Below are 26,048 nucleotides of genomic sequence, written 5' to 3' on the forward strand. Positions count from 1 at the left end.
CAGTAATCAAAGAGCATTGCTTCATTCTTCTTCCAGTTTTCCCTGCCACCCAATGCAGATTCAAAATCCCAACAGATACTGGTCAGTCTCCAGACCAATCGTATGTCTGAACAGAAGACAGTGACATTGGTCATGTATAGAGAGGCATTGACCTGAATACCTCCACTGCTTGGCAATATTGCTCCTATTATGGATTCACCAAAGGGCTCTAAATAGCACACAAATAAGACTGGAGAGAGCAGGAAGTCTTGCCCAACTCCATACTGCACAGTGGATGTCCGTTTAGAAAATTTTAATCTAATTCCAGATTCACTACACAAAGTCCATTTTGGAGAGCACATCCATCATGTACATGTGTGATATCATGTCAAAAGCCTTCTCATGACCTAAGCTGACCAGGCAGATATCCACTACCCTGCACATAGGCAAGGGTATCTCTGAGCAGTGCAAGGCTCTGAGAGATCTTCCTGCCTGGAACCATGCAGGTTTGTTCTGGGTAGATTACCTTCCCCAGGGGAGACTTCACTTGATTGGTGATGGCTTTAGATGGGATTTTGAAGACGGCATTTTATAGTGATATGAGTCTCCAGTTCCTGATATTCTCCTTCTCTCATTTCTGTTTGAAGATGAGGGTGATGATGGCCTTCCTCATGAAGACTAACAAAGAAACATAGAAAACCTATAGAACGATACAGACCCTTTAGCCCACAAAGTTGAGTCAAATGTCCCTACTGATGCACCATCATTAACTCCAAAAGACAAAAGTTATGTAAAACTGATAGGCTTTTATTCACAATAGAATGGAGTCACATCCATGATGGTCAACTGTCCTGAACTGGGAAGGGTTCTGTGGAACAGTCATCTTTATTCAGGAGTCTGTGGGAGGGGCCACAGGTACAGTCAGCCAATGGGCGTGCCCAGATAGATGAATATACAAACAGTGGTTAACCACACCTAATGTAGAAATTACTAGGCTTTCCCATAGCCCTCTATTTTTCTAAGATCCATGTACCTATCCAAACATCTCTTAAAAGACCCTAATGTATCTGCCTCCACCACCATTGCTGGCCAGCCCATTCCACGCACCCACCACTCTCTACATAAAACAACTTACCCATGACATCTCCTCTATACCTACTCACCAGATCCTTAAACCCATGTCTTCTTGTGGCAACCATTTCAGCCCTGGAAAAAGCCTCTGACTATCTACATGATCAAAGCCTCTTATCATCTTAAACATGTCTATCAGGTCACTTCTCATCCTCCATCACTCCAAGGAGAAAATGCCAAGTTCCCTCAATCTTTTTTCATAAGACAAGCTCCCTAACCAGGTAATATCCTTGTCAATCTCCTCCCAGTCCCACAGAGTTGTGCATAACACAGCCGGTAGGACATCGCTTCCGGGAGACTTACTTGACCCAAAGGTATTGATGGAGTCTGTCAGCTCCCGCAGAGTAATTGGCAGATCCAGACATTCCCACTTGCTGTCATCAAAGACCTTTTTGATAGAGGAATGGATGTTTTGAGAGGCCATTCTCTCTGTAGCCTTAGTGTCATACAGACTGGCATAAAAGGATCTTCAGATCCTCTGAATGCCCATCTGCAGGGATGTGACTGAGCCATCCTCTTCTTTAAGGCTGTTGATCACAGAGCTCCCTCTGCGAACCTTTTGGAAGAAGAAGCATGAAGACATCTCACCATGCTCCACTGTGTGGACTCTGGATCTGAAGATAATCTTGGAGGACTCTGAGGTGAACAACAAGGTTTGCTTGCTCTTCATCTCTCAAAGTTCCAACCTCACATCCACCCCTCTCGTCTTCAGAAGGAGGAGTTGCTGGAGGTCAGTCTGGAGATGGCTCAGTTCCCACAGCCACTCTCTTACCCTCTGAACACATTTGAAGATAGAGGACCTCTTGATGTTCTCCTTGGTCACTTTCCACCAGAATACTGGGGAGTCAAAGAAGGGTTTCACATTTCTCCAACCAGTGTACTCCTTCTTTAGTTCCTTTATGTTCTCTGGGGTCAGCAACATTCAGTTTCCATGTTCCCCTGCATGCCTTCTAGTCCTCCTAAGGAAAAGATGATGTTTTCACCGTACCCATGAGGATGATAAAAAACAAGGTGATGCTTTCATTATCCCCATGAGGACAAGGTGATGTATAAAACATGCCCTTGGGACAAGGTGATCTGTGCACCGGCAACCCCCTTTCTTTTGCAGTAGGCAGCAACATGTTTCCAAGCTCAAGACACTTGACAGGTACAATACACAAAATGAACTTTCATGACATCTGTTTAACCCAATCAGAGAATGGCTGTTCATCTTCAAGTTACAGCTTTTATGTTCCCTGAATTGTTGAAAAATCATATTCCTTTCTTCAAAACATTTTGACCACATCAAAGGTACTTGCTAACATAAGAAATGATGATTCCTTTATTCCCCTATCCTTTTGAAGACTGTCTATTCATGGAAAGGCTATCTGAGTGTTTCCTTCAAACAAGATTTCCTGTTGTAACTGTTGTTAGCCTCATTGAAGAATGAGTTTTGTCTTTCTATGCAATATTTAATGGATTGCACTATCTCGGTATTCAAGCCACCAAAACTATACTTTTAATTTCATTTTTGATGCCATTACTATGACCTATAACTTCTACATGCTCTTTTCATTTGTAACATTTCAGTCACTAAAGGCAAAAGACAAATTATTTTTTATGGCATTTCAAAACCTAAGAGTTAGAATCTTTATAAATGCAATGTATGTCCAATATAACATTGTAATTTGGTTCCAAAACTCTATTTAATTGAAGGATGAATGTCTCTATGACCACAGGAAGTCTTGACAAATCAGTCCCTTGTTTTACTGCTCTTCTGATTGTTTGAATTAATAAAATAATGGAAATCATGTGCCCCAATATTGTACCCTCAATGAACATGAATTTCAATTCAATGACTCATGTTGACTGCTTCTAATATCAGTTTTACCATTTTTTGTTCTTTGGTTCTCTATTTAAATACTTGATGGCAAATAAATGTCTTCCCTTGTATACATGGTTGCATTTTCTCTCCTTTTAACCAAACTTTTTTATTTCCTATTAAAATGTTATGGATCTATAACATCTTGTATTGACAAAGAATTCAGATCTGAAGGTAACTAGCCGCAAACCTGATGAGCATTTCAAATACGTTCTGCTTTATTATGGATAGTTTCATGATGATTTTACTGGCCATGAACAACTTGTCATTCAAGATATGTTAACCTAGCTCCCTGCCTTTTAAGACCATTCGATATATGAGCAGAAATAGGCTATTCAATTCATTGAGTCTGCCCATCATTCAATCATGAGCTGATCCAGTTTCCCACTCAGCCCCACTGCCCAGCCTTTTGCCCATGCCTTTGCTACCTTGGCTAATCAAGAACCTATCGATCTCTGCCATAAAACACCCAATGACCTGGCATCCACAAACATTTGTGGCAACAAATTCCACAGATTTACCACCCTTGGGCTGAAGAAATTCCTCCACATCTCTGTTCTAAACCAATGCCCTTTAATCCTGAAGTTGTGCTTGCTTGTCCTTGACTCTCCCATCATGGGAAACAACCTTTCTACATCTACTCTGTCCACGTCTTTCCACATTCGAAAAGTTTCAATGAGATCTTCCCTCATTCTCCTAAATTCCAACAAATACAGGCCAAGAGCTGTCATATTCTGAGCTTCTCATATAAATCTTTTATTCCAGGAATCATCCCTGTGAACCTCCTCTGAACCCTCTTCAATATCAGCACATCCTTTGTTAAATGAGAAGCCCAAAATTACTCACAATATTCCAAGTGTGGTCTCAGCTCACCTGTACGTTATAAAGCCTCAACTTCATATCCTTGCTCTTATATTCTATTCCCCTTGAAATGAATGCCGGCATTGCATTTGTCTTCTTCACCACCATTTTAACATGCAAGTTGACCTTCAGGCACGAGGACTCCCAGGTCCCAATGCATCTAGGTACTTTCCATTTTCTCCCCATTTAAAAAATAATCTGTCCATTTTTTTTCTACCAAAGTGCATGACCATATACTTTCCGACATTATCTTTCATTTGCCACTTCACTGCTCATTCTCCTCATCTAAGTCTTTATGCAGCCTCCATGTTTCCTCTATATTATCTGCTCTTCCAGCTACCTTCATATCATCAACAAAACCTGCCCTCAAAATCATTCATTCTATAGTCCAAATCAATAATACAGAACATAAAAACAAGCAGCCCCAACGCCAACCCTGGTGGAACACCACAAGCAACTGGCTGCCAATCAGAATATGATCCTTGTATTCCAACTCTCTGCTCCCTGCCCATCAGCTAATGGTCTACCCTTGCTGAAATGTTTCCTGTTATACCATGGGCTTTTATCTGGTTAAGTAGCCTCATGTGCAGCACCTTGTGAAAATCCAAATACTGCATCTCCCTTATCCAGCCTGCTAGGCACTTCTTCAAAGAATTCCATTTGGTTTTTGAAGCAAGATTTTCCCTTAAAAAAACTTGCTGGCTTTGGGCTATCATGTCATGTGCTTCCAAGTACTCCATAACCTCAATTGACTCCGACATCTTCCCATCACTCACATCAGGTGAACCAACCTATAATTTCATTTCTGCTGCCTCCTTGTTTTGAATAGTGGGATGATATTTGTAATTTTCCAGTCCAGAATTTATTGATTCCTGAAAAATCACCACCAATGCCTCCACAATCTCTACTGCCACATCCTTCAGAACCTGAGGGTGCAATCCACCTGGCCTGAAAGACTTATCCACCCTTAGACCACTCAGCTTTCTGAGCATCTTCGCCCTTGAAATATTCCCTTGCATGATACCCTTCAACATATGGGACACTGCTAGTGTCTTACACAGTGAAGGCTGATGCAAAATACTCATTTAGTTCCTCTCCCATTATTATTTCTCTGGCAACATTTTTGAGTGACCCTATAATGTCTTTCACCTCTCTTTTATTCTTTCTTTACATGAAGAAGCTTTTTGTATCCTCTTTGATATTATTTGCTAGCCTAAAATCATATTTCATCTTTTCTCTCATCAGTTTAGTTACATTCTGTATGTTTTCAAAAACTTCCCAATCCTCTAAATACTTATTGTTTCCTTGTATGCCCTCTGTGACAGAGCATAATATGTTTTTTAGGAGATAAATTGGGAAAGGTTTGTTAGAGTAGGTTACACACAAACATTTTAAAATAGATCTTATTTAAAATACTATAGCTCTGCCCCATGTTGGACATAACAGCTCCACAGCTTTTGCAAGAGCTTTGAAGAGCGCTCAAGAGATTTCATTAATGGATTGTTGTTTACAAAAGACAAAAGACTAAATATCTTGTTGGAGCCACAGATGGTCTGGAAGAGTACTTGTTGTTCTAAGAGGGTCATGTGGTTTTGAAAGCAGAGAGAGTCAAACAGCCTTTCTCTCAAGGAGAGAGAGACACACAGAGATCACTTGTACAGTGTTACAGCCAGCAGAAGCAGCCTTTTTGGAATATGTCCTGGTCAAAGCCCTTGTGGTTCATGCAAGAGTAGAGGACTGGCTGTCTAATATTTGACTTGAAATAAGTGAAACAAAAAGGAACTCTGTGGTGACCTAAAAGAAAGAGGTTATCATCTGGAGAACCCTGAAGGGGAAAGTTTCGTCAGCAAGACACTGAAGTGGCTGATGGAAGTACATCAGTTGTGGATGTCCTGGAACAACAAATCTCTCGCTGAAAATCAATAAGAATTTTCCTGAGCAGTAACCATTTACCTTTCAAGCACCAAAGCCTGGTGAACTTTATAAATGTTAAATTCTGTGTACAGTATAAAATTGCCTGCAACCAGTGCACTTGGAGGAATGAGAAGTGAGATTGGACTGTGAACCAAAGAACTTTTCTGAACTTGCACACACATTACATACACATGTGCTTAGAATTAGAAGGGGGTTAAGTTGGGTTAGTTAAGTTAAAGTGTGATTCTATTTTCATGTTTAAAGATAATTAAAAGCAACTTTTGTTTAAGTAACTATTTGTCTTGATGAATATATATTGCTGCTGGGTTTGTGGGTCCTCTGGGCTTGTAACACTTCTCTTTTGCTTTCACATTGACCTTGACTTACCTAGTCAGCCACATTTGTGATATTTTTCCATTCAAATATATACTCTTTATTAACATATATATTTATCTTGCACTTTCCTCATTTCTTGCAGAAACTCCATCCATTACTGCTCTGCCAAATTCACTACTAGTGCCCCCTTCCAATCTACTTTGGCTTGTTCCTTTCTCGTGCCACTGTAATTCCCTTTACTGAAATGCCTGCATATATGACTTTTTCCTTGTTAAATCTCAAATTGAATTCAATCATATTGTGATCACTGCCCCCTAATGGTTCCTTTAGTCTAAGCTCTATACTCACCTTGGGTGCATTATACAGCACCCAATCCAGAACAGCTGATCCTCTAGTGGACTCATCAACAAGCTGTTCTAAAAAGCCATTTCATAGGCTTTCTACAAAATCTCTCCCTTGAGATCCAGTCGCAACCTGGTTTTCCCAATCTATTTGCATGTTAAAATCCCTCATGGCAACCATAACATTGTGTTCTGCCATCCCTTTTCTATCTGCGACTGCATTTTTTTTGTCCATATCGTGCCTTCTGTTTGGAGGTCTGTACAAACAGTCAACATTGCTTTTTTAACCTTGCCATTTCTTAACTCAACCCATAAAGATTCTATATCTTGTTTTAATTGTATTTAACTGGACATGTTGAATGTTGAGAGTTCAGCTTGTTTAAGAAATGTAATGAGTTCATTTCAATCTTCACATTTAATGAAATTAAAAGTACGTTAAGAATATCTTTCAGTGTAAAACGCTTTAAATCAGTGAACAACTGGAACTGATTAGAAGCAATAATCAGACTGTGAGCTAATGTTGAACTCAGCAAAGTACATATGTAACCCCTGAGGCAGTAGCTGTATGGAGTTAATATAAAAACAGTAGGACCAGTTTTCTGTTAAAAAGGGATGTGACATTAAAAAACATACTTCAAAAATATTGTCACCGATTTCAAAGCTTTAACAGCTGTTTTTCTTGGAAAAAGACACCAAATCGACAACTTCTATGGTCCTCTCACTCCCATCTCTTCCACAGACAATTCATCGTTCACAAGACCTCTTTTTCGTGCACACTCAGTGCTTTTGCCTCCTAGCTGGACTTTTGAAGTGATCAGCTGCTCTCATCTCCAGAATGAGAAAAGAATTTGATGAAGCCATGAAATGGATATGGGTAGTTTTCTTGAATGACTGGTTGGGCATCTGTGGGAACTAAATTTGCAGAGCAATGATGGGGATGAAGGGTGGAGTTTGTTGGATTTACTGGGCCAAATGGTCACTTTCTATGCCGTAATGGCCTTCAGTAACCCACCTTGGTAATGCAACAATGTCAAATACTCTGCTCTCCAACTGAAGTACAATGGTGCTTCAAAGCAAAGAAACAGTTAAAGTATTAGCAAAGAGTACACACATAATCTCTTCCATGTAAGCATAAGAGATCATGTAAAGAGAGGGCCAAAACAAAATCTGGGGCAGTAGGAGATTGAAAAGCTTCAATTCTTGGTGAATTCAGTGCTTCCTTTGGCCAATTCGACCATAAGTACAAGAAAGAACCAACATTGTGCACCCCCATGCCCCCTGATCGTCCCCTCCTGTCCATATTCGAGGATGATGTGCGGGTTGCCTTCAAGACAGTGAATACGAAGAAAGCATCCTGTCCAGACGGAGTACCTGGCTGAGTAGTAAAACTCTGTGCTGGCCAACTTATCAATGTATTCACGGATATCTTCAATATCTCACTCTGGCAGGGCATGATACCCTGTATCAAACAGGCATCAATTGTATCTGTACCCAAGAAAAGAATGGTAACCTACCTAAAAGACTATCGACCAGCAGCATACGCATCAACAGTGAAGAAGTGTCTTGAAAAGCTGCTGTTGAAACATATCAGCTCCTGACTGAGCTGCAACATGGATATGGTCCAGTTCACCTATCGTAGCAACAGGTCTATGGTGGATGTCATCTCACTGGCTCTACAGAAAGCTATGAAACACCTGGACGGGATGCTCTTTATCGCCTACAGTTTGGCATTTAACACCATCATCCCCTCAAAACTGATCAGCAAACTCCAAGACCTGGTACTCAACATCAGACTGTGCAATTGGATCCTTGATTTCCTAACCTACAGTCCACAATCAGTGAGGATTGGTAAGAACAATCTCCATCAGTACCAGAGCACCTCAGAGCTGCATTCTTAGCCCCCTGCTCTACCTGCTTTACACCTACATCTGTGTGGCTTGGATGAAAATTACACCATCTACAAATTTGTGGACGATCCCAGGGAAGTGGGTTGTATAAAGGAAGGGGATGAGTCAGCACACAGGAGGGAGATTGAAAACTTGGCTGAATGGTGACCAACAACAACCTGGCACTCAATGTCACCAAAACCAAGGAGCTGATTTTTGATTTCAGGAAAGGGAAAACCAGAGGGGTTTGATCCAGTGATCATTGAGGGATCAAAGGTGTAGATGGTGAGTAAATTTAAGTTCTTGTGAGTCACTATCTCAGAGGACCTTTCCTGGATCCAACACACTAATGGCATCGTGAAGAAAGCACATCAGTGCCTCTCCTTCCTCATGTGTTTGCAGAGCTTTGGTATGACATCGGAAACCCTTGCAAATTTCTACAGATGCGTGGTGGAAAATGTGCTGACCAGCTGTATCATGGTCTAGTATGGGGACACCAATATCCCCAAGTATAAAGCCCTGCAAAACTTAGTGGACCCAGCCCAGGACATCTCAGGCAGTCCCCCTTCCCACCATTGAGAACATCCACTGGGAACGTTGCCCTGGGAGAGCAGCAGCAATCATCAAGGATCCAGACCACCCAGCATATGCTCTGTTCTCACTACCACCATCAGGAAAGAGGTATCTGGTGCCTCAAGATTCGCACCACCAGGTTCTTACCCCTCCACCATCAGACTCCTCAACAAGAGGCTCAATCAGGGACTCATTTAAGGACTCTTACTTTTCCACTTTATTGTTTCTTTTTCTCCTCTCTGTATTACACAGTCAGTGGTTTACATTTGTTTGTTTGTTTACATGTGTACATAGTGTACAGTTTTCTTTTGCACTACAAATAAACGATAATTCTGTCTGGACTGTAGGAAAAAGAATCTTAGGATTGACATGTATATCATCTGAGAACAAATCTGAAATCTGAGTCAGGATTCTATCACAGACAATGAAAGCTAATACAATTGCCTTGGTAAGGTCTCATCGGTATTAGTTCTCAAAGAGATATAGGTTAAATTGATTGTCCCTAAAGACTCTTGTCAGCTCGTCAAGACTTACTTCAGCAGACATCATTTGGAGATGTAACTATCATTCTTACCCTGCTAACGACACTGCTGGCCAGAAAATGCTGCTGCCTTCCAACTAGTTGTGGCCATTTAAATGCTCACATGGTACGTTCTGCTCCAATTCGCCCAGTAAAATTTGTGATGGGTCACCATGGATTCACGTTGGTGGACAATATTTTCACTCTGTTGCCAATTTGTCTGTGGGAGAAGAATGAGCCCACATTTTTCTCAACCCCTTGTAAAAAAAAATGTCAAAGAGGTGATGTGGTGGAGAAGATGCAGCCTCACATCATAGGACAACATCTTAGAAAAATGCATTTCCCATGACCAGAGAAATAAGAAATCTGCAGGATTAAGGAGAAGGAGCAGAGGAGTGGGCTTGATTGGATCACTCATTCAGAGACATAATGAGTTAAATAGGTTCCTTGTGTGCTCCATATTTTTACAATGCCTAGTTTCATAAAAGTATGTAGATCAGAAGGATCCCTGCTCTTTTGCTTTAGCTAGAATTTATTTCACAGTTCAAAAATTGCTATTAAATGACCTTCCAGCACTCCGTCAAGGAGAACATTCCTGTTCGTCATGTCAATAGGCCCTTTCAAATTGGAGCACCTAAGTGGCCCTCCTGGGACCCAGATGCGATTACTGGGGAAAAGATACTGGAAGCAACTTTCAAATCGCAGCGGGACGGACCCATTAAATCACAACCTACTGATTTAGTTGGGATCCTTACCCCATGATGATGCATCACGCACTCACTGGAAGTACTGCTGGATGTTCAGATGCTGGCTGCCTGGTGACACACACTTGCTAGTGCTAATGTCACCACAACTAGCGGGATAGCCATTTTTCTTTTCAAATTGGCCATGGACGAGACCTAGGTAAGTTTAACTGGATTCGTTGACTGCCTGTGAAGTAGATCAGAGATCCAGTTTGGTTCCGACGGGGTTGACCCGGTTGGGCCCTTTCAAATTGGGGCGCTAACTGTGTAAATGGCCTACTTAACCCCATTTTACACAGGAGTTTTAAAAGGGCCTAATGTGTAAAACATTTATCATTTTCAACCTCTTTTTTTTGCCTGTTGTCATAATCATGCATCCACCAAAAATATTGCTTTGCCTGAAGTGTTTGTAATTTTTAACACTGCTATTAACTCTCACCTCTGCTCCAAGGAGAATATTTTCAGTTTCACTAATATTTCCACATCGCTAAAAAGCATTGCTCCTATTGAATGTCTTGTAAATCTAATCTGCATATTATTGCAGAATTTTACATACTTCTTCAAGATTATTTAACAATTGTATCTTTTTGGTCTCCATTGAATTCTGCTATAAATCTTTTTTCTAAATTTTCTATCTCCTTTACCAATTTATCCACTTTGCTAGAATACTGTTTCTTAACTTTAGTCAAAAAGATAATAATTTGTCCTCTTAAATATGCTTTTAAAGCATTCCACAAAACAAATTTACTATTAAATGAATCTGTATTTGTTTGTAAATATTATTGTGTTTGATCTCTTATAAAATTACAAAACTCTACATTTCTTAATAATAAAGAATGAAATCTCCACCAATATGTAGTTTCTATTTTTTTTCTGAAGCTGTACGTGTTAATAATAAAAGAGAATAATCTGACAATATTCTACTTTTATATTCAGTGGATACTATACGTGTCCTTGCAAATAAACCGATAAGAAAAAAAAGATCTATTCTAGAATAAGAATCACATCGGGATGAATCAAATTAAAAATCTTTTTCCTTAGGATTCAACCTTTTCCAAATATCAACTAAATTCATTTCCTTCATTAATACTAAAATTTGTTTTGCCTTTGGATCTAGTCACTATCTTTGGAGATTTATATAATAGTGGATCCAGACAACAATTAAAATCTACTCCAATCATTACCTTTTTGTATGCCTGTGCCAAATTAAAAAAGGAATCTTCTGTAGTTGCTGTTTGTTTCAAAGTCACTTTTTCCCCAGTCTGTTGTTTTGTCTTCCTCATGACTGCTACCAGCAATGTTTATAATAGCTCCAAAAAATCTTAGTATTATTATTTTAATCTAAAAAAACTTTTTGGTCAGGTTTCGAAAAGTTCTGCTGGGAGAGGTGCCTTCCCACATCTCCCACTGACACCATCATGCCACACCCATTTGTACACAATTCTTAAATTTATCTGAGCAGTGTGAGGGTCTCATACACTTGAAGGATAATTCCACCTTAATGTTAATGGACTTAATAATCTGATTGAGAAAGAGAGTTTTGGCTTATATTTAAAAAGTTGAAAGTAGATATTGCTTTATAATTAATCACAGTGAGAACCCACTTCGATTGATGAGGTTGGAAAGAGACAAGATATACAGTATTGTCAGCAGTCTATCTCAATGTTTGAAACAAATTGGAGGCCTAATAAGGGACTCCTCTGGTCGAGGAAGGATTATTTAAAATTCAATGCAACTCAAGGAAAATCACAGCAGATCCTAGGCTGGCATTCTTAATGAATGGCTGTCTGTGAAGGGCAAATAGGTGGAGGCTCATTTAAAATTGCCCCAACGGGCAGAGAGCCTCAATATGAAGTAATGCTGTGGATGATACATTGAATCAGGTATAACAGGTTGGCAAATTCCGATCACCACCACGTAAAATATATGCCTCAACCAATTTAAACACAAATACAAATCTAATCATAAAAGTAGATTTTTTTTTTGCATTCAGTCTACTGCAGAACCAATTTTCAAGGACTTGTCTTAACAAAAGGTTGTTTGGAAGTTTGGATTTTGTTAGCTTAACAGTCATGTTGCTGGAGAGTTAATGCGGTACTGGAACTGGTATTGTGGCATTTGCAATGCTTGATGCACTTATTCACTCTTGAAAATAAAGCACAAAGAGTTTCTTTCATTAACCGTATTTGAGTTCTCTGGAATCTGCCTGCTTTAGCTTGTAGATAACGTACAAAACAAGAAAACTCAACTGCATCCCATCAAAACGTGACATCAATAAGAAATTTCACCTCGTTTTCTGCATGACAGGCTTCTTTTAAAGTGAAGATTACAAATAATGACTGGAACTGATTTTCCAATTTTGATCATTGGAAGTATCTTTCCTACTCTGTATCCCTGAGGAGATTCCTAGACACCGTTAAAGGCATATATTGGAGATTAGAGTATGTGCTATGTGATTTTCCAATAATTTAATGAAAACTAGACTTGGCTCCCAGGCAAATTATTTTTCTCTATCAGCATCATGTACTCCACAATCAGGCAGTTTACTTTCTAGCTCCTTCTTTGAGTTAGATTGCTACTAACTTCAAATTATAGACAAGTTTTGCGTTGGGCTGGCATCAATCTGGAATTGAACGGAAGGTGGACAAACTTCAGTTTCCCGAGAACTTTCAACTCCTGCATTGTGAATGTTTCAGTTCACAAGTTTGTGGTGAAATTAGATTCAGGAGCAAAATCTAAAAGTGTAGAGTTTTCAATCAAAACTTATGTCACCTTTGTGTGATTAAACCAAACACTGCTCCAATTGAACCACAAAGTTAACTTTGGTGATGAAGTTCCGTGCCATGTCTCCAATTTTTAAAAAGAATTTGCAAAACTTTTACCCTTCTCATTTATCAGCCCACCATATAAACTGTTAACACTGAATTAAAGGGTTATTTTATGGCCACAAAATGAGCCTGTAAGATTTTATGTGTTTAGAATTAACATACCTATATTTTTATTACCCCTGTCTACTTTGTATGTTATTGAGTAGATTCATGAACAATCTATTGACATCTGCTTATATTCAGATTGATAAAATTATTGCCATTTAATGATTTGCTTTAAACACTGAATGTTTAAAGATGAATCAAAATGATACTTAAATACAATACTGTATTGCAAATACAGATGCTGAATTAAAATACACGCAATGTGATTTTTCAACCTGTTTATCCTGTTTACGTGAAATCAAACATCAAGGGAGATGAAATTGTTGCCTTATCACCACATTCTTGCCAAATTACAATCTTTTATGTCATCACTGTAAATCCCAGATGCCCAGTGCTTTTGGCTGAAACAAACTTATTGTTCATCAAGTTCATTATGATCAATATACTGCTTCCATATTTGCCTGCATTCCACTGACAATTCTACTCCTTGGCCATAAGCCTAACCTGTGGATAGAGCATTGCTGCATAAGTGTTCAGGATCCTTCACTTTCTTGTGAGCATTTAAACATCAGGTACATAGACCATCACCGAGATCTTGGATTTGATGGGCAGTATGGCGCTGCAGTTTGTCGATCCATTGTCTCACAAAGCCAGAGGCTGGGCACAATTCTGATTCCAAGCGCTGTCTACATAAAGTTTGCATCTTTTCTGACTGCTTGTGTGGGTTTTTTCCTCTGGGTGATCCAGTTTCCTGCCATATTGCAAAGATATGTGGTCCATTAGGTTAACTGGCTATTGCCAATTGCCCCTAATGTAAGTGAACAGTCAAATCTGGAGAATTGGTGAGAATCAGGGTTAATTAAAAATGAATGTAGGACCAGTGTAAGTGGGTGACTGATGGTCAGTAGAGACTCCGATGAGCCAATCACCTGCTTCCATGCTATATTTCTCTCTATGACTCTATCTTAATTTGCTATGCTCACCTGGCACTAATAACAAGGTTACTCCCCCACCCCCCCCAAAAAAAAGTGAAAAGTGCCTTTGAAAAAAATTGTGAGAGTGACTTTCACTCCAATTGTATCAAACAAAAAAGTGACTGGCATGGCACTCAGTGACAGCTACCTGCAGGGGTCTTGCATCTTTACCTCTGGGAATTCTGGGAAGTGTAACTTAATCTTAAAAATCCTCTCCAGTGCTGACAGGCTGCCATGGAGATGAATCATTTCAAGTTAAGGGTAACCACACACTGACTGCCCTGCAATTATAGACATGCCTGGAATACTGTGTTGGGATTAGCCCCAGGCTACTGTGAGGTTATGGTTCATCTCTCTGCAGAGATCACAGAAGGTACCTCTTGTGAATTGCTACATTGATTTCAGTAAAACTCTGATAATCTTTCATCTGACTGTTCACAAATTTTGATGGCTCAGCACCTAGTTCACCAGTGACTTTCCTACAGTGCTCAATCAGGCCCTAGTTCATGCCCTGCATTGAAAGTCATTGGAGCTGGGATTCCTGTGCTGCCTGATAGTTACCAAGGCCTGGGCTTCCTGGCTGCATCAAAATTCACCAGGATTCCTGTTCTCTGCAATGTCCAACACTCAGTGGAGACTGGATTCACTGGGAAATTTATTACAGTACAACTCTGATTATCCGAAATCGGATTCTCCAAAATCCTGTTATCCAAAATTTTTTTGGAGCTGAACTGGTTGGGGGCGTCGGGCTCCCAGCGCTGACAGCAGCGGACCTCGGGCTCCCAACGGTAGCAACAGCGGATCTCGGCCTCCCTGTGGCAGAGGGGACCTCAAGCTCCCAGGCAGGACCAGGACCCTCAGGCTACCGACACGAGCGGGAAATCAATGGAAAGGTGCCAGTGATTGACGGTGCCAGCATTTTTTTGATGAGAATTAAACATTAATGCATAACAAGCCTTGTTTTTATATAAACACTTTTACAAGTGATTTGCTGTTGCTAATGGGCCCAGTCCTGACTATTTCGGATAATCAGAATTGTACTGTACAATACTGCATAACATCTAATCAATATTGAATGAAATGTGTGTTAGGATATCAATAGGAAAATCTGACAGCCCAGCACCAAAGTCCCAAGAGTGTCAGATTATTGGACACATACTCTTTCAAGAGAGATTAAACAATGATGTTTGAAATATGCAAAGCATCTATACAGGCAGAAGCAAACAGCCACATATTTACAGTTCATTGAAGCTCCTTTAATTCATTGTCCCCTATCCAAATTGCACTGGACTTTGCATCTTGTTTGTGAGTCATAAAGGTCAAAGTTTGCACATTGTTCCTCCAAGTTCTAAACATAAACCAAAGGTGGACATTATGTTTGTTGATGATGTCATTATTTGTTCAAATCCAGCAGGGAAGACGATTGCCATACTGAGGTGAATCCTACCTGGTAATCTTCTTTGGCTTGGCTTCGCGGACGAAGATTTATGGAGGGGTAATATGCACAAGAAAATAGGAGCAAGAATAGGCCTTTGGATCCATCAAACCTGCCTTCTCTTTTTGTAGGATAATGGCCAATCCACCCCAGGCCTCAACTCCTCTTCGGTCCAATTCCCCACAGAAAATTATTTCAAATTTTAAAAAATGTCTCAACCTTCCAATTGTTCCATCACCCTCCACAAGAATGATTATTTTTAATGGTCAGTAATTCCTCCTAAAATTAAAAACAAAGCGCATACCAGCTCTTCTAGGTGATTTGACCATAAAATGTAAGTGCAATTGAACTGATTCTCTAGGTTTATGATTGGTTAGTTCCTCACCAGCTTCCAAATGTAGCAAAAACGGGAAGTCAGTTGAAAATTAGGTAGTGCTTTTTGTTACTCGAATGATTTTAAAGTTGACACAAAATTGTTTAAACATCTGTACTCCTCATTAGGAAGCGAAAGAGCAGGAGGTGAACTGAGCTAGATGAATTATTTTCCCAACAGAACTTAAATGCCAATAACCTGGGATTGCTCAGAAAGGTAGGGCATGGAAAGATTTTGCTTAGCTTGGAAAATGTCAAGTTTCGTTGCTTCCTCCAGCAAGATCATCAACAAACCAGCACAACCAAGAGACCACAGTCAGCTACGACATTTCCACTGCTGGCATTTCTCAGCACTAGGGCTGGCATGTCTTAGAACAGACAGTGACATTGCTTCAACTGATTTTTTTTTGTTAGGAAAGCAACTCATGTTCTGTGCTGGGCAGTGCATGCACATCTCTTTCTTGACTGACAGCAAGAAGCAAAGAGAAACGATCTGGATTTTGCAGAGGACACGGGATTTTGCCAAGTTTTTGGATCCATCTATGTCACCCAATGATCATTCATGAGACTGTATCTCATTCACAAATAACAAGGATCTCCAAACCATTAACATGGTTGATTGCCAACACCATTGCACATCCCCCAGTGCCCACCTTCTCTCCCAAGTTAGCATGTTCAACTTCACCCTCTTCCTTTACAATGACTCTCTTCTGAATCACTTCCTCTGTCTCATCTAGTGAAAAGCTGGCAGGAGCAAATTATGAATGGGTTAAAGGTGCCACTGCACAAAGAGTCTCTCCTTTATGAAAACTACTGTGAATTTGATAAACTAAATACTCAGTACTTCGCTCAGTCAATTTCAGCAGAAAATAAGTTAAAATATTCAAAATAAATTTCAGTGGGTAGTACTGAGCATTCAGTTTATCAAATTCACAGTAGTTTTCATAAAAGAGAGAGTCATTTGTGTCATGGCACCTTTAACCCATTCATAATTTGCTCCTGCCAGCTTTTCAGAAGATAATATTGTCCTCCTTCTGCATTATCATATCTAAATGCTTGACATGCTGGCCAAATAAAACCTTCCCAGGATATCGGGATTTGCCAGTAATAAGCCAAATAGTGAAAAATAATGAATTTAAAACATTCACATGCTTTGATAGCAAGAAGCAGAGAGAAGCGACACACTTTGTCTGTCTTAAATAATTAAGTGGGCTCCGTTTTATTTCAAACGAAAATGGAGATCTTAAATTGCTGTATCATTATCTCTCAAGCTAACCCATCAGATGCATAGATGCAGGTGAGCTGCAAAATCACAAGGGCTGGGCATTTAAAATAATGAAATTTCTTCTCACAGATAGCAGTGGATCTCTGGAATACTCTGCTCCTATGGATAGTGGAGGCCAGATCACAAGATAAATTTAAGGATAATCAAGGAATTGAGGGTTATGAGGGACAGGCAAGGAGAGGACCAGAGACCAGCTTGACCATAAGGTTTGAGAGGCCTGATGACCTACTCTTTGTGGTGCACTGAGGTAGCATGCCTCCAGATCTCAAACCGTGCTTGAGCTTCTGGGTGTTGAGGGTCAATCTCCAGGCTCCTGATCGACAGGAACTTCTCCATGGTCGTTCTTTAAAATTTTATTGGAATAAATTGTGGTGTGCCGAGGTAGCAGCAGGCAAGCACAAAACTCAAAAGACTGTACAACAGGCTTTATTCCAGTCAAAATCTGAACACCAATTCATGCCTTGGTGGGTCCCGTGTGATTGGCTCAGGAGGGGCCAGCTCAGGTCTATATTTAGGATGGCTGATTGACAGCAGGCCAGGTGGAGTCATCCCCTTAGATGGTCTTCCTGCAGGTACAGAGATCGCCCCCTGCAGTAGGCTGGTGGTCATATCACCACATTCTTGGTCATATTTTCATGTGCTTTTGTGTACTCAAATATGGGGAATTTTGATACCAGTTACATGATCTAGCTCAGCAACTTCAATTGTAATGTCACACTTGGCTTCTTCACAGTTTCAATTTGCAGAATATCAATTTTCTTTCATGATATGATCGTATATAACAGTTAGCTGATCAAATGACACAGAAGCAAAACTCTGCAGAGTCTAAAGTCTGAGACAAAGCAGAAAGTGCTGGTAAAATTCCACAGGTGTGGACCATCAGTGAAGAGAGAGTGAGAGACAATGTTTCAGGCAGATCACCTTTTCTAGAAGGTCATGGATCTGAACTATTATCTCCATCTCGCTGCTGGACCTGCTGAATTTCTCTTGTATGTTGTTTTAAGTACAGCCTAAGTGAAACATGGAGATGTACAAGATCTGCTCAATGTTATTATTTTGGTATAGTATGGTTTCTCTGACAGAAACATACCTCAATTGTACAAGTTCATGAAGCTGTAACTCAGAAATCCAGCTCCTGATGCAGGTTCAACAGTCTTGCTAACATTACGTTCGATCAGAGACACGATGGGACTGGTTTCTTCGGGTACTTCAGTTTCCTCCCACATCTCAGCGATATGCAGGTTGGTGAGTTAATCGGTCAGTGCAAACTGCCTCCAATTGTACAGAGAAGTGGAGAAATCGGGGAAGAGTCAGTGAAAAATGGAGTCAGCATAGGATGCTGTCTGCGGAATCAGCGAGCCAAAGGGGCTGCTTCCATGTTGTTTGACCCTGCAATTCTAAGATGCCAAATGAATGAGAAAACATCATGGCTGAGGAATTGTTTATGCAGGAACTTAGAACAGTGATGAGGGCAGCTGCAGCTACAGAGACAACAATACGCTGGGCTGCCGCCAGATTAATCCAAAGCCTGTTGCTATGTTATTTCTGCCAGGCTGACAAATCCCTGTTGCTGAACTAATAACATGCCAATTCCGCCCTCTTTGAATTTAAATTTTCTATTTCAATTATAAATGAATTATTAAAATGATAATATTATCTGTTAACTGTTCTCAACATCTACATTTAGAATTTTACAATCATACACTATTGATCAATAGATTAAATTTCACTCACATAGGTTAGATTAAAACTTTAATGTCATGGCATTCAAGTATAATTATATTCAAAAGCATAAACATGTTTCTAATCTGTTTTTATGCCCCAGTTTAAAACAGTGATATCATTGCACATCATATTGTCGTCCCAAAGCAATGAGCCATGAAATGAAGGGACACAATTTTTTGACTACATTCTTCCATCCTCGGAGTTCCTGATAGAGAAGAAGTTTTCATACACTAGTAGGCAATCAGACCCAACCTGCTTATGGGAACTCCCAAATGGTCACAGAAGGTGACCCTGGTCCTGGTCAGACATCCAAATTAGGAGCTGAAATTTCTACAGATCTCTCCTGCTCTTCTTTTGTTGGAAATTTATAAGAAATTGTCCCAAACATGGTTTTCACTGCCATTTGCCCATTTTCTCCAAGGATGCCCTGCTTCTTCCCACCATCGTACTCAATTGCATTTGGAGATTGGGATGTTCTTTGCGTAGCAGCACACTGCATAGGCAGGGGAGGCTAAGTTGGATTCCCGGGGCAAGGATGTAAAGACATTTAAAACATTTTTCAGCTCCTCCCTTCTAACACGCACATGCACAAAGTTTGTGTGCATTGACAGTAGGTTGACTGCAAAAATAAATCATATTCTTTCATACTCCTGGTGCAAGTAGATTTTTTTTTCCCAACACCTTCCCCCTAGTTAAAACAGGAGCAGACTTTGTGGAGGAATTTCTGTATTCCTAAGCAGCAACATAGGATTTGACAGCCTGACTATGTTCAAAAGTGAGTCAGGGGGTCATATCAATGGTGAAGCTATCACCATTAAGGAGAAGCAGTGCCAAGATCAACTTTGGATAGGGCTAACTGGGAACTCTGCGAAACTGATCTACAATGTGACCTACTGGAGTACAGAAATAAGAGGTACTTTCCTTTCTTCCCACAAGCATTAAATATCAAGAACTAGAAGGCAGGGAGGAGTCCATTCAAAAAGAGGGTTTTCTGATGACTATACCCATCTCATTTGCCAGACCTCCAGCTTCATCAGTACCTTTCCTCTCTGTGCACATTACTGAGCCCAATTTCCTCTTTCTGATCCGCATCCACTACCGCCCTAGAGCCATGCCATGCTCTTCTCCAGAGGACCTCCATTTCATGGACATGAACATGGACGTATCCACATCACAGGCACTGCCCCACATCATCTGCTGAATTTGGCAGTTGAATGGGCATGTTCAGAAATTAAGTACAGGGTCTCCCTAATGCTAAACTATTATCCATGAAGCAAGCACAACAGTGTCAAATTTAGGCCTCACAATCTATTCTTCTTCTCGATTGTCCCTTCATCTAAGCATAAGCTTTATCACAGTCCAGCCTGAGCTATCATGCAGAGTTGTACTGCTCAGAATGGCTCTTTGCACCAACATGTCCATGCTGACCTTTTTGACCATCTGCATTAACTCGACTTGCTTACATTAGATTGGTATCCTTCTATGCCTTAAGTTCCTGGCTGAATGTCTCTCAAACATGGTGATTATTGCTGACTCCATCACCTCCTCTAGTCATGAACACCAGATATCTGTGTGAAATTCTCCCTCAAACTCCTTCTCTCACCTTGGTCCCATGCCCTCTTGTTTTTGACACACCAAACATGGGAAAAAAGATTCTGTCCATCTATGCCTCCTTATGATTTTATCATATCAATACTCATCTTCCTCCACTCCAAGGAAAATAAGCCCAGACTACCCAATCTCTCCCTACAATTAAAGTCCTCTAATTTGGATAGCATTCCGGTGAATCTCCTCTGGAACCTCTCCATTGGGACTGAATCTTTCCAAAAGTGCAGTGACCAGAATTGCACAGAATATTCCAAGTGTGATTTAATAATTGCAACATAAACTAACTCATATAATCTATGCCCCAACCTATTAAAGCAAGCATGTCACAGGGATCTATAGACTAATGATCTCCCATTTAGTTTGTCCCATTTCACACCATGTCATCCTCCTCCTTTGTGTTGACCCTTTACTTTTTCAGTGCTGTTTTGGGGTCTTTTCACCCTCTCTGATTTTTTAATGCTATTTCTTTGTCTGACTATGATCATCTTTGATTATATCCACAGGTTTCCAGTTCTATGCAGTCTTCCCAAGCAGTTTTCAGGCCGTGAAATTCTTTGACACCTTTACTGTAACTTTTATTGCTTTCTCCTCAATCCTCCTTTTGTTTTATTAAAATTATCTCCTTCATTTTCCATTTCTGAATAAGACTCAAACCATTCATCTATTTTGCATACTTCCAGCATGTTCCAGTTTGATTGTGTAGGACTCGCCCATTCTTTAACTGCTAATATGCAGACATGAAAAATACAGGGAAAAATATGAGAAATTAAAATTATTTTGAATCATAACAAGCCCCCAAAATACTTCAGTGCATTCAGTTTAATAGAGTACAGCTTCAGTAAAGTTCAGGAACTGACATCACTTCAGGAGTTGAGTACTGACCATTTGGCATCTTGATTACACTGAACACAATTTTTTTCAAGGGGGCGTAGCCATGCTAATGAGCTAAGTAGAAGTGTTTTGAAAGAGCCCTCCTTAAAATGTATTAAAAACATGGTTTAAAAGCTCACAAACCAGAATGTTATTGTCAAAAATGAATAAAAGAAGTACTAAAGGCAACCAAAAACAAAAACTGAAGAAGTTACACGTCAGCCAAGAATATCGAATGGAAGCCTGATGAGGAGGAACTCAGCAGGGGCCTTGGGTCCGGTTAAAGCCAGCAGAGCTGGGGAGTCAGCCCAAGATATAGCCATCATGCTGAAAGTGACGGAAAATTTATACAGTATGAAATCAGCGATGGTATATATATCAGAGAAGTTAACAGAAATAAAAAAAAGTTGTGGAAGACTTAAATAAACAGATGACTCATTCAGAGGCTGAGTTGGACAAAAGACAGGCTGCAGGCTCTGGAAGAAAAAGCAAAAATATGGGACACAAAAGAAAGGACTGATGTACAAAGATCAACCATATGGAAAATTTTAGCAGACATAACAATGTAAGAATCATTGGACTGAGAGAAGGAATAGAGGGAAAAGACCCAGTGAGTTTCATTGAAACATGGATCCCACAAATGCTGTGACAAAGCAAGTTAAATGCAAAGCTGAAAATTGAAAGGGCTCTCTAGCCCCAGAAGAACCGGTGAAGAGCAATGATGACCAGTCCTGGTAAGACTTTTAAGTTATCAGGAGAGATAGATGTGATCTTGGGAGCAGCATATGAATATTTTAAAAATAATAATGACCCATTAGTGGTGAACAATACAAAAGTAAGGTTTTTCCATTTTTTCCAGGACTTCATCCATGCCTTGGTCAAACAAAGAAAGGAATTTGATGAGGCAACAGCTTTCTAAAAAATTTAAATATTCAATTATTTATCCAACAATGCTGAGGGTGGGTGTCTCAGAAGGTTATCGACAAACTTTCAAGAATAAAGAAGTGGTAGAATTTTTAAGAAAGTTATAAAAAGGTTAATTTCACCAGCTGAAAGGATTGAAAAGACCATTTCAAAACGGGACTAACTGAAAGACGTGTCTTTTTATTTTTACTAATAGTACTGAACCATCTTAATTTCACTGTTAAAAGAAAAGGCATTGGTTTATAGAGTTCTGAAAAGACTGAAAGGTGGGAACTCTGACAATGGTGGGGGGGGGGGGAGATGGCATCAGGTGAGGAGCGATTTTAAAAGAAGGAGCAAAAGGGAGGGTTTCTTCAGAAGAAGAAGAACCCATGTGCTTTTTACGCAGACTTCCAGGTACTAGTGCCAAGCTAGGGATGTGTGTGTCTTTCTTAAAGAGGAAATGTATGTGTTGGAAATGTCTTTTCAAAGGAACATGTTACAATGGTAAATTGGGAAGATATTATTGCTATAAAATATTTGTGTGAAAAATGGTATGGTTAAAACACTAAAGTTTATTAGTCTTAATATTAATTGGATAAATGGAACAGTGAAGAGGAAGAGGGTCTTGGCATACTTAAAGAAATTGAAAGTGGATATAATCTTTTTGGAACTAACACATCTAACAAAATTGGAACATGATAAATTAAAAAGAGGATGGATTGGATAAATAATATTGTCTTCCTTTGGTTCAAAGGCAAGAGTGATGGTGATTTTAATTTAATAAAAATACACCAAGGTTAATAGAAGATACGTCCATTGATCAAGCTGGAAGGTATGTAATGGCACACTGTAAAATTTATGGAGAACCATGGACATTTATGATTATTTATGCCCTGAATTATGACAATGAAGCCTTTATGAAGGACATATTCTTATAAACAGCAGAGGGAAGACAAAATATATTAGTTGGAGGAGACTTTAATTTTTGCTTGGACCCAATGTTAAAAAAATCAACAAGAAAAATTATGAGAATGAAAGCAGCAAAAACCACAATTTCATATATCAAGGATCTAAATCATATCGATGTATGGAGGCTATTAAATCCTACAGAGAGAGACTATTCCTTTTACTCAAGGGTGCACAACTCACATAAGGATTGACTTATTTTTAACGTCTGCCCAGTTAAAAAGTAAAGTGATAAAAACAGAATATTTCTATTTCTATCAGAACACTCTCCATTAACATTAATTATATCAACAATGGAAAAGCAAGAGAACATATACAGATGCTGTCACAATACTACATTGCATAAAAGAATAGACTTCTGCAAATTTATAAAAAGACAGATAGAAATATTTTGTGAAACAAATCTGCCATCTATTAATAATAGTTTTCTGATATGGGTTGTACTTAAAGCATATATAAGGGGACAAATTATATCCTAAACAAAGAATCTGAAGAGGGAACATATGGCAGAAATAACCAGTTTGGAGAAGGATATTAAAGAATTAGAAAAAAAAAATCAAAGAAAAGGTCTACAAGAAGAATAGAGATTAATGGAGAATAAAAAAATCTAAAATATAATACAATACAAACATATAGGACAGAAAAAGCTATATTAAAAATGAAACAACAATACTATGAGTTGGATGAAAGGGACGCACAAAGTTTTAGCTTGGCAGATTAAAACAGAGGAGTCATCAAGAATGATAAATGCTATGTAAACAAAAACAGATACACTAATATGTAGGAAAAAAGAAATTAATGACTCTTTTAGACAATATTACACAAAACTATACAAATCAGAATTACTATGAGATGAGAATGTAATGGAAGAATTTTTGCTGAATGTTGAACATCCAAGGCTTAAAGAGAGATAAAGGATAGAATTAGATGATCCCTTCACAAGGGAAGAATCAAAAAGGCTCTGGGCATCCTACAGTCTAATACATCACTGGGAGTGGATGGATTTCCACCTGAGTTTTATAGGCAATTGAAATAATTATTAATGCCCTTTTTGATGGATGTCCTGGGCCCTGCTATGGAAACATAGACCCTCCTGGAGTCATTCACTACCTCAATTATTGCAGTGTTACCAAAAAAGAATAGGGACCTACAAAAAACTTCATCATACAGACCAATATCCCTGTTCAATGGGGAATATAAGATAGTAGAGAAGGCATTGACTAATAGGTTAGGACAATATTTGCCAAAACTGATACATATGGTCCAAGCAGGATTTGTTAAAGGAAGGCATTCCTCAAATAATTTAAGAAGATTGTTTAATATAATACACACAGGCTAAATCTGAATGAAATCCAAATATTTCAGACTCCTTAGATGTAGAAAAAGCATTTGACCATTTGGAATTATCTTTTTTATTTAAAAACTTGAAAACTGTGGTATAGACAGAACATTTATAAATTGGATAAAAAAAACTTTATATAATAAACCACAAGCTAAAATAATAACAAATAATCAGACATGGTGGTCTTCCCCTTGAGTAGATCGAGCACACAGGGATGCACCCTATCCCCAGTGCTTTATATTTTAGCGATTGAAATGCTGGCAGAGATCATAAGAAGGGATCCAGATATAAAAGGCTTCAAAGTCGAACAAGAACAACACAAATTCAGTCTATTTGCCAAGTATGTGCTATTGTACCTATCAGAACTGGCTAAATCTTTGGAAAAATTACAAGTAACACTAGATGAATATGGAAGAATATCAGGCTATAGAATAAAAATGGATAAAAGTGAGATAATGCCATCAACAAATATTGAGTAGGAAAGATACCAAAAAGGAAGTATATTTAAATGGAAGATGGATGGAGTAAAATATCTTGAAATAGAAACTTGCAAAATCTGCTCAAACTAAATTCTGGTCCTCTTCTTGGGAAGATAAAAAGAGACCTTCAGAAATGCAGAGACTTACCGATTACTTTGGTGGGAAGGGTTAACTGCATTGAAATGAAAGTGATGCCAAGACTGCTATACCTTTTTTCAATTGTTGCCTATTCTGTTATGTAAGAACTATTTTAAGCTACTAAACAACCATATTAGATAGTTCCTATGGAATAATAAGGTACCAAGACTTGCATTAGAAAAACTGACATGGGTCTATGGGCTGGGAGGATGTAGACTTCCAGATTTCAAAAAATATTACCTAGCTGCACAGGCTAGATTTCTCACAGCCTTCTTCACTGAAGACAAACTCCCATCTTGGGTTCAAATGGGAAAGTATTCAATGGAGAAGGGGGAAGCAAAGGACTTTATCTATAAATGGAATTTCAAATCACTGAAGAAAAAGATAAATAACCCCATTCTAATAGATATGATTAGAACTTGGCAAGAAATTAATGAATGAATTGGAAAAAAAAAGGAATATCAATAAAAGCACTGTTGGGGAAAGGTGTGTTACTACCTATGAACATGAGCAATAGAATATTAAATTTGTGGTATGACAAAGGAATAAGATATATTAAGTACTGTTACATGGAAGGAACTCTCATATTCTTTGAACAATTAAAACATGAATACAGAGTGGTCAATAGGACTTTCTTCTGTTTTCTCCAGCTTAGATCATTCTTAAGAGAAAGATGGGAGCCAACGTTGACCCCACCTGAAATTATTGAAACTGAACAAATGGTTTGGATGGGGAATACATCCAAATTTATAAGAAAAATGTACGATGGTCTCCAGAGTTAAAGTGCAAAGCCAGGGTTTCAGAGGTCAAAGGAAAGATGGGAGTTGGACTTGGGTGTGGTGATTTCAGAAAGAAGCTGGTAATATTGGT

General features: G+C 39.1%; 2 long non-coding RNA genes across 3 annotated transcripts in view; one reads left to right on the forward strand and one right to left on the reverse strand.

Annotated features, from left to right (window-relative positions):
* LOC138737630 (uncharacterized) overlaps positions 1–26,048 on the forward strand; it is a 91,779-nt gene that overhangs the window by 28,072 nt on the left and 37,659 nt on the right. The window lies entirely within an intron of this gene.
* LOC138737629 (uncharacterized) lies at positions 13,342–15,298 on the reverse strand. The gene is made up of 2 exons (XR_011341086.1): positions 15,212–15,298; positions 13,342–13,829 (listed from the first exon to the last, which is right to left on the reverse strand). It is a non-coding gene; the product is annotated as an uncharacterized lncRNA (long non-coding RNA).

This window comes from Narcine bancroftii, chromosome 6, assembly GCF_036971445.1.
Source record: "Narcine bancroftii isolate sNarBan1 chromosome 6, sNarBan1.hap1, whole genome shotgun sequence".
Taxonomy (NCBI): domain Eukaryota; kingdom Metazoa; phylum Chordata; class Chondrichthyes; order Torpediniformes; family Narcinidae; genus Narcine; species Narcine bancroftii.